Raw genomic sequence first — 10,903 nt, forward strand, 5'->3', positions numbered from 1 at the left:
ATCTTTAAATGTCATATTTTCAAAATCTGGATTATCTGCTGCTGTCAAAACTCAGAGCACCTGGCAATACCAGCCCACACCCCTGAGGGTGATAATTGGCCAGAGCTGGGTTGCAGCTCCCATCTTCAAAAGAGGTCTGCACACTCCTCTTTGCCCCACATCCCACTGCCCCCCATTGTTTCTCAGCACTAACAGCAGGAAACCATCAACATCCACCATCATGCCTAGGTTATTGTTTGTACTCACGTGTGTCACACTCCAGAGGCTGAGACTGTGGGTGGCACCAGTGGGCTCCCGTGCCCTCTGGATTTCAGTTGGGTGTGGCCAGTGGCAGGTGCCAACAGGAGATCAGAAGGCAGAAAGAACATGTGATTGTATTATTTATTTTACTGGCTCTCTCCTTGTGGGGTCACTAGGACTGACTGTAACCCTCCTCTGAAGGCCACAACTCCTGCCCATGTGGTCCTCTCCATCCCAGATTCCAGAACCACTCCCTCCCCAGTCTTTTGGATGCAGGAGTGGTTACAGCTCTACTGTACTAGCCCTGACGTTCTGCGCTATCCGTCCTGGCTTCCTACAGCCTGCCCGAACCTTTATAAATAGTCCCTTTTTTAAACCCTTATCCTGATGAGGGTCTGCCAGCTGTTTCCTGATGGGACCCTGACTGGTCAAGAGTGAGGACACGAAAGGTGGACCAAGAAGGCCATTGCTTCCACTGACATCACCTGCCTGGGCCAAGGAAAAGCTGTTTGTTGGGGGTAGAAAACAAAGCTTGGATGCATGGACTGGGGATCTACCTGAGGCCCCTTGGGGTATGGGAAAGAGCCAAAGTTTAGGAGAGAAGGGAGAGTGGGCCATGAGCTCTTCCTGAGTCATCACATTCTGGCCCATGACTCTCAGGAATCCAAGATTCTAAATTCAAACCCATATATGTGCCAAGGTATAAAGATAGCTCATATTTTATTTAAGTTTATTTGCCTGATGTATAATTTTCAAATACACAAATAAATGATATATGGGCCTCCCTTTGCACTCTTGCCTTGGGGCCTGCAAATGTTAGGGGTGCCTCCATCACCCCAAGCCAAGAAGTGAGCATGGAACCCATGCTGGGCTGACTGGATGTCCCATCTCCCACAGTCTACATCCTGAGCTTTCTGATTAATGCCTTTGACTTAACTGAGCCCGAGTTAGTTTCTGTTGTTTACAACCAAAGAACCTGGACAGATATACACCAGGTATGCCCAACCCCAAATTCATTGTTCCTTCCATTAGAATAGGAGGTAAACACTCACCAGGTCTGCATCCACAGAAGACATAGAAGCTAAAGAGAGGGAAGAAGGGGAGGGTAGGAGGGAACCCTCAGGTACATCTCACAAGAAGTATCCAGAGACTGAGATGGATCCTCCATCCCCAATTTCCCCACTCCCCACCAACTGACTCAGGGCAAACAGTGCGTTAAGATCCACTGAGTCTCATAAAAAGGTTATGCCTTCAGCTGCAGCCTCCACCCTCAAATGTATCAAACAAAACAAAGCAAAACCATTTTTTTTTCATTTTTTGCTAGAAATTATTAAAGCCTCCGCACTTGATTCTCTGTCTTTTGTAAATATTTCTATCACATCCCTTAAAAGTGATCTCACTGAATGGATGAATAATAATCTAGACAGAGGACAGGAGGAAATTTACATCACTTAAATGAGAGTCTCTATTATGCAAAATTATTATTCAAATCATGTAAACATCATCCTCTCAACTGGATGAACCTGTTGGGGAGCAGGGGCAGGCCACTCTGTGGAGCAGCAGGAGGAAGGAAGCACGATAATCAGGACCCTGCTGCTAGAGGGAACTAAAGCCTGGGATGATCCATAGTGGGATGGGTCTTTGTACATTAGGTTTGCTTGTGCATTACTCTCTCCTAAAAATATGCAAAAATCTGAGTCATTACCCTGCAAATCACAGGAAATGCACGCCTCAGATGTTGGAATTCCCTCCCAGCAGGGTGTCTTGTAGAAATGAGACAACCTGAAAAAAAGTTAGCTTTCAGGATAAATGGGGAAAGGACAAAATGTTGGATACAACAGAGACCAAGCTCCATTATTATTACTGTGGATGCCAATACCCTTAATAAGAACCCCATTCCTTTGCCTGAGAGGCAAAGGGTCTCCTTTCTTTCTTTCTTTCCTCCTTTCTTCCTTTTCTTCCTTCCTTTCTTTCTTTCCTCCTTTCTTTCTTTCTTTCTTTCTCTATTTCTTTCCCTCCCTCCCTCCATCCCTCTCTTCCTTCCTTCCTTCCTTTCTTGGTAATGTTCAAAGTTGGGTCTAGATGGCCAGGTCTTCATGCTCCACCTTGATCTGTGGGCTGGTCCGGGAAGGGAAAAGAGCAAGGTGGCTCTGCAGCTGAGGGATCCTTGAAGGGATTAACAGCTGAGGGCCATCGGCTGTCAGCAACCCCCAGCAGTGAGGGCAACAAGCCCTCCATTGAATGGGGATCTGGGTGGCACATGGAACTGAGGCTTGATGAGGTTATGGAACCTGCCCAACGTCTCATAGGTAAAACATAGACAAATAGCAGAGCCAAGATTTGAACCCAGATCTGTCTGATGCCAACATTTCCCCACCGCCATGTACTTTTTTTTTTTAAACTGCTAGTCTATACTGCTTAGTAAAAAGCAAAAAGCAAAGGAGTTCATAATGACTTGGATAAAGGGAATAAAAGAGAAAAGATTAAAAGACCAGTCTGAGGTTTGACAGCCTGGGAGCCTGAGTAGATGATGGCATCCCTCACAAATGGGAAAGTTGGGGTGTGACACCAAAGGAGGGAGGCGAGGTGACAGGTTCTGATCTGACCAAGCTGCCTGTGGCAGAGGCAGCTAGAATGAAAATGTTCATTCAGGGATAGATGACAAAATCACCATTTTTTGAACTCTCCAGCATTTGTTTGGAGCATTGCATCATGGGAAATGCCGTTAACACTTGGAAAAGATGAAATGCAGCTGAGGAGATTAAATAACAACACTGCACTCTCTTCCAGGGACTGTGAGGACTTGGGCTTGTCCCCAGAGAGAGGTAGCAAATGAAGACAGTTTCACAGATGATGACAAAATGGAACAAGCACACCATGAGGAAGCAGGAGACCTGAGGTTCAGCTCCAGAATTGCGCTGACAAATATACTGTGCATCCCTGAGCAAGCTGCTTGCCCTCTCTGAGCCTGGATGTGAGTTACAGTGAGTACAGTGAGTAAGCTCTGCCTTACAGACATAATATAGAGCAAAATCATATAGGTTTGTTTCCTAACGATATCTTAGATAGTATTCTTTTGTCACAGTCACACATCATTTGCACATTAAAGCTTTAGGAAGAGCATTATTTCCACAAAGAAAAATGTTCATTCTTCATCTGCTTCTAAGACAAGGACCTCTCGATCTGCCTTTTGTTCTTCCCCTCTCGAAGGGGCATTAGGTAAAAGAAATATTTTAGTTTCCTCTTTACTGTAACAGCATATATGTGCTGATACATGGCAATTAATGACACTCCATCTGCAAGTTTGAGAGGCAATAGGAAGTGATCTAGGATGTGCCAGGAAGGCAGGAGGAGGAAGAGATCCGGGTGCTTCCTTCTGGCCCCTCCCTGCTCTGACAACCACCCTTACCTCCTGCTTCTATCAGCGACCCCTCCTCCACAGCGCCACCTGTCGCTGGGTCCTCCCAACTGCACTCCCTCCCTTTGCCCGAGAGGTGGTAACGCTCCTCTCTCTGCTAGCCCTTCAGTGTCTCAATATGCTCTTTAATTCCCTTGACCACACCCACATCATTGTACATAGTCTTTTTACCAAACTCTGCTCAATTACCCAGTTAAAGTGTGCCTTCTCTTTCCTGCTGAAACCCTAGCTGATATAGTAGGTGCTCAATAAATACAGGAGAAAAGAATAAATGAACGAGTAAGTGAATAAATGAGTGGATGAAAATGGTAACTGTGTGAGGTGACGAATGCATTAATTAACTTGATTTTGGTCATCATTTCATAATGTATATGTATATCAAGTCATCACGGTGTAGACCTTAAATATATGCAATTTCTATTTGTCAATTATACCTGAGTAAATCTGGAAAGGGAATGAGCCGATAAACGAGCAGATATACAGGGGAGAAGCAGAGGATTCGGGTTGAGGTTAGTTAGAGTAAGGTCAGTGTTAGGGTTTGTTTGCAAAACAGACGGAGACAGGACTTCCCTGGTGGTGCAGTGGTTAAAAATCCACCTGCAAATGCAGGGGACACGGGTTCGAGCCCTGGTCCGGGAAGATCTCGCATGCCGCAGAGCAACTAAGGCCCGGGCACCACAACTACTGAGCCCACGTGCTGCAACTACTGAAGTCAGCACGCCTAGAGCCAGTGCTCCACAATAAGAGAAGCCACCGCAATGAGAAGCCCGCGCGCGAAGAGCAGCCCCCGTTTGCTGCAGCTAGAGAAAGCCCGCGCAGCAACGAAAGACCCAATGCAGCCAAATAAATAAATAAATGTCTTTAAAAAAAACAACAAAAAAACAAAACAGAGGGAGATGGGATGACATATAAAGTGAGGAGCTCTGCCTACAGCTGTCTCTGTGTGCAGACCCCTCCATCCCATCTCTGCCACCCAAGAGGACGTGAGTAATTAATGCCCATTAATTACTTTTCCGAAGGTCAGCCGGCACACCCCACACTCATTCCACAGACAGTACGTTGAACCAGCTGCCACATGATGGTCCTTCCAGAGGCGGCTGGCACCTCCACGAAAGGACGCTAGACCTCAGCCTCGAGCAAGGTCACACTGAAGGAGTCCGGCATGGCTGACACCCTTAGTGGACGCCACCAGGCTCCGTGGCTATGAAAGGAAGACATTTCTCATTTTCTACAAGGAATTTTGAGAGCTACCAGTGCTGTGGCTTAGAATATACTCAGGAGGCCCCATCTGGCTTCTTCCCTGATGCAGGCATTTTCCTCGTTTACAGAATTTTAGGTTTCTAGAGTGTTCAGCATTTCCCAAGTTTCAGTTATTCAAAGCCATGGTCACAATTTTACTGTGTCCTTGTCATGCATGCTTTATTATCTATTTTATATAATTGACTCTCACCTCCCCTCCCTCCTTTTTTTTTTGGTACATACGTTTTAAAAGGAAACATTATGTCATGCATCAGCAAGGTAGAATGGTTAAGTGCACAGGCTCTGGAGGCGGAGTTCCTGGGTTCAAATCCCCCCTCTGATACATACTAGCTGTGTGACCTTGGGCAAGTGCTTCAACATCTCTGTGATTTGATTTTCTAAAGTGGGGAATACTAATACTAACTTATCTCTTAAGAGAATTGAATGAGTTATGCATAATAACTTATCTCTTAAGAGAATTGAATGAGTTATGCATGTAAAATCTTTGGAAAATTTCCTGAAATTAGTAAGCACTATGTTAGTGGTGGTGGTTGCTAGTGTTATAAATAAATGGAAAACTAGTTCTCACTGGCTACACAGAGGGAAAAGGAAAACACAAATACTATATATATATTATATATATGTATTATATATTATATATATGTATTATATATAATATATATGTATTATATATAATATATATATTTATTATATATATTATATATGTATTATATATATTATATATATATTCACACAATGGAATATACTCAGCCTTAAAAAAGAATGAAATTTTGCCATTGAGACAACAGGGATAGACTCGAAGGGTATTGTGCTCAGTAAAATAAGTCAGACAGAGAAAAACAAATATTGTATGATATCACTTACATGTGGAATCTAAAAAATACAACAAACTAGTGAATATGACAAAAAAGAAACAGACTCAGAGATATAGAGAACAAACTAGTGGTCACCAGTGGGGAGAGGGAAGTGGGGAAGGGCAATATAGGTGTAGGGGATTAAGAGGTACAAACTACTATGTATAAAATATGTATCAAATAAATAAGCTACAGGGGTATATTATAAAGCACAGGGAATATAGCCAATGTTTTATAATAACTATAAATGGAGTACAGCCTTTACAAATTGTGAATCAGGGCTTCCCTGGTGGCGCAGTGGTTGAGAGTCCGCCTGCCGATGCAGGGGACACGGGTTCGTGCGGCTAGGCCCGTGAGCCATGGCTGCTGAGCCTGCGCGTCCGGAGCCTGTGCTCCATGACGGGAGAGGCCACAACAGTGAGAGGCCCACGTACCGCAAAAAAAAAAAAAAAAAAAAAAAATTGTGAATCACTATTTTTGTTTTATAAATTTATTTCATTTATTTATTTATTTTTGGCTGCATTGCGTCTTCGCTGCTGTACATGGGCTTTCTCTAGTTGCAGCGAGCGGGGGCTACTCTTTGTTGCGGTGCGGGGGCTTCTCATTGAGGTGGCTTCTCTTTGTTGCAGAGCACGGGCTCTAGGCACGCAGGCCTCAGTAGTTGTGGCTCGCGGGCTTCAGTAGTTGTAGCACGTGGGCTCAATAGTTGTGGCTCACGGGGTCTAGAGCGCAGGCTTAGTAGTTGTGGCGCATGGGCTTAGTTGCTCCGAGGCATGTGGGATCTTCCTAGACCAGGGATCGAACTTGTGTTTCCTGCATTGGCAGGGGTGTATTTTGTACACCTGAAACTTATATAATATTGTAAATCAACTATACCTCAATTTAAAAAGATAAAATTTTTAAAAAGAAAAAAAAAGCAATGTTATTAAATTTTCTTTGTTAGAAAGAGAGACTAGCCAATGCCAGGCATTAAAACTATATTAGCACCAAGCTGGATGTTTCTTCATGGAAAAGATTGAAATAGAATTGAACAAGGAAGGGAATTCCCTGGCGATCCAGTGGTTAGGACTCCACGCTTCCACTACAGGGGACACGGGTTCGATCCCTGGTCAGGGAACTAAGATCCTGTAAGCCCTGGGGCACGGCCCAAAAGAAAAAAAAAAAAAATTGAACAAGGTAGAACACTTTAACCAGGTGATCTGGTGATATTTAAAGCTCCAAACTTGTATCATCTAAAACTATCCTTCGTATCATACCCACTATTCCAATGACAGGGGAGAACAGAGGTCATGAGGATGGCCTGCCCAAGGGCACAGGCAAATTAATACAGATGTCATTCCCAGCCAAGCTGGAGGTTCTTTGGACATAAGGATGTCTGGAATCTCTCCTAGACGTGCACAGCCAAGAGCCCCAGTTCAGCTCTGTTAAGTGGGTTCATATCTTCAGGCGCTGGACATGGAAAGCCCTAAAATGTAAAAGAAGGCTTTTATAAAATTTCATAAAAACTTGAGAAGCAGGGGCTTCCCTGGTGGCGCAGTGGTTGAGACTCCGCCTGCCGATGCACGGGACACGGGTTTGTGCCCCGGTCCGGGAAGATCCCACATGCCGCGGAGCGGCTAGGCCCGTGAGCCATGGCTGCTGAGCCTGCGCATACGGAGCTCCGCACATTCTACTGAATGTGCTCCGCAATGGGAGATGTCACAACAGTGAGAGGCCCGCGTATCGCAAAAAAAAAAAAAAAAACTTGAGAAGCAGTCAATGGCCATTACACAAAATGATTTCCAGAAGCTTCAACTATTTTCATCTCTCCAAACTGCCCTTATGAAAAAGACAGCCATAAATGTAAAGATTTTAGCAACCCCCTCAGGGCTTGTGAACACTGGTAGATTGCACTCAGTGTCTCAGTTAGCCTCAGGAAATGCAATTCTTTTCGCCACTGAAAATGCCTGCGATATTCTCCTTTGGTTTTCAAAATAAATTCAAATGAGCATCCCTCAAGACAAAGGGAAAGTAACAAATAAAATAAAAATTAAAACGTCAGGCTTGGGGGAGTGAAACCAGGTGATAGAGTTTTTTGCTGTGGGAGGTGAACCAATTATTTTCCGTCTTACAGGGTCTGTGCTCCTCACCTGAAAAAACAGGGGACTGAAACTAATGGTCTCTACATAGAGAACAGACTTGTGGTTGCCAAGGGCGGGGGGCGGGGCGGAGGGAGAGGGATGGACTGAGAGCTTGGGGTTAATAGATGCAAACTATCACATTTAGAATGGATAAACAGCAAGGTCCTGCCATATAGTGCAGAGAACTATATCCAATCTTCTGCGATAAACAGTAATGGAAAAGAATTTTTAAAAAGAATGTCTATATGTTTATAACTGAATCACTTTGCTGTCCAGCAGAAATTAGCACAACCTTGTAAATCAACTATACTTCAAGTAAAAAAGAAAACTAATGGCCTCTAATGACTGCCACTTACACCTCACACACACACACACACACACACACACACATACACACACGTGTGCACGCACACGCGCACGAGCTCTAACAGGGCAAACTAGCTGCTCCTCCCACCCACCCAGCCCTTCCCCACATTGTTCTTAGTTGAAGGTTGTCCATCCTCCCAGGAACCCAGACTCCAGACTTGAGGCCTCCAAGTACCTTATCTCCATCCCACTCATCCACATAGCACACCAAATCTTGCTGACTCTCATTTTGTTATTTCTTTTTGCTTTTATTTATACAATGCTTATTATCTTCCAGAAAAATGGACTAGGGGTGCTTCAAATATGATCTCTTTAAATCCTTACAACAGTCAGTAATGAGCACCTTTTACTTTGCTGCCCAGCACCCACACCCTTTCTTCTGGTAATGGCACCCCGTTTTCTTTTGAGGATCACCCCCACTCTCAGTCCATGAGGCTTAGGAAAGGCCAACACACACCCCCTTCCAATGACCCAGGTTTGACCAGTAAGTGTGTGTATTCCATCCCCCTGGCCATAAGGATTCACTCAGGAATGGGTATGTGAGCTGTGGTGATCCAATTAAAGCCAACCTCATAATTTTTATAAGAACTATTAGGAAAGAGGTACTGTCTTTTCATAGGATTTGCTGAGGGAGTATGATGTAGGCTTGGAGATATTGGCAGCTATCTTGCCACCATGAGGAAAGAAACAGCCTGAATAGAGCCAACAATGAGTCAAGAGATAAATCTCCAGTGACTTTACTAGAGCCTCTGGATCCAGCCATACTGGAAATTAAGCCAGTCTCTAGTGAGCATACAACACAAGCAGTTACCTTAGTGGGAGAATGAAAGCAGAATATCTCAGGCAGAACAGTGAAGCATATGCAACAGCCCTGAGGCAGAAGCATTTTTGTGAAACAGAAAGAAAACCATTGTGGCTGGGGTGCAGAGACCAGGGATAGGCAAGAGTGGAAGAAAATAAGTTCTCAGAGAAAGGTAAGGACCAGACCATCCAGCGTAGGCCAGAGTAAGTATTTAGATATTTATTCTAAAGACAATAGGCAAAGTTTAAAGAAGGAGAGGGTTAATAATCTGATTTGAATTTTGAGAAGTTCACTGGGGCTGCTTGAAGGAGAATGGACTGGGGTAAGGAAGAGAGCAGGGCAGATGTTGGAGGGACCATATGGGGACTACTGTAATCATCAGGGGAGAGAAAGGGTAGCCTGGAACACAGTGGCATGTGTCCAAACAGCTGCCCTTGGAAAGGCCATAGAGAGGAAGGGAGGCTGGCCACGTGCTCTATCTTTCTAGCTACATGAAGTGAAAACTAATGTAACGGCCAAGGCAAGATTTGCCGCCCCCAGCAGCCCTCCCAAACCACCGAATCGTGGAAAACTAACACAATCAATAAATCCACAGCTGCTGGGCGAAGAGTGCTGCTGTGCATACATATAGCCACAAAGCAAGGAGCTGGGAGCTATGCACCAGTTACATTCAGTTACGCCTGAGCTTGCAAGAACTTGGAAGCTGGGCAAACTGTCTGCTAGACAGGACCCCTTGTACCTGTTTGTCTTTTCCTGTTTACACTCTTCAGTGATTTCTTCTACTGAATGATATTTCCCTTGAGTTAAAAAAAATGGCAGGTGTTCATTATGAACGGGAAAGATTCCTTTTCAGGGGAGAAATTAGACGATATCACCTTGGCCAAGTGATCAAGGTTAACATCATCAATAACAGGACAAATGACACCATGTGCCTCTTAATGGGACACACCGAGAAGGACACAACGTTGCCCACATCGTTTTTGCCAAAAATGTTTAACCCCAATCTAATCACAAGAAACAATCAAGCAAATCCAAATCGACAGACTTTGTACACGACAAATGGCTTGTGCTTTTCAAATACCAATGTTGTGAAAGACAGAAAGAGGGACGGGAACTGTTCTAAACTCCGGGAGACTGAATCAAAAGGACTGCTAAATGCCATGCGTGATCTTTGATTGGATCCTGCTTCCCATAAAAGCAAGACATTTGGGGGACAATTGGGGAGATTAAAATACTGACTGTATGTTAGACAATGGTGTTGTGTCAATGTTAAATTTCCTGAGGGTGAACACTCTATTGTACTTACGAAGAAAGATAAGGATGTTTTTAGGACTTGGGCACTGCAACGTTGAAGGATGAAGTGTCATGATGTCTGTACCTGATTCTTAGGGAAAATAGTGATAGAGATAGATAGACAGACAGACAGATAGATAGATAGATAGATAGATAGATAAAGATAGGTAGGTAAGTGGGTAGATAGATAGAAAAGATAGGTGGGTAGGTAGATAAGATAGGTAGGTAGGTACGTAGGTAGGTAGGTAACAGATAGATAGATGGCATAAATGTGGCACCATGTCAAAAATGGCTCTATCAGGGTGACAATTATGTGAGTGTTCATTGTACTAATCTATTATTCTTGCATTTCTTTCGCACGCTTGAAATCTTCAAATTAGAAATTGTGGGAAAAATCAGTAGCGCTCACACATATAGGACATGGCCGGTGTCCTGCTGTCCCTGTGATAAAGAGTCATCTCCCTGATGGGGAACGCTGGGATCACCATGCACCCTGGTTTGACCAGGACAGACATCATTATTAACAGCACCCCCTGAAAAAATGCTCACC

This window comes from Mesoplodon mirus (assembly GCF_964341445.2).
Source record: "Mesoplodon mirus genome assembly, chromosome: 13".
Lineage (NCBI taxonomy): Eukaryota > Metazoa > Chordata > Mammalia > Artiodactyla > Ziphiidae > Mesoplodon > Mesoplodon mirus.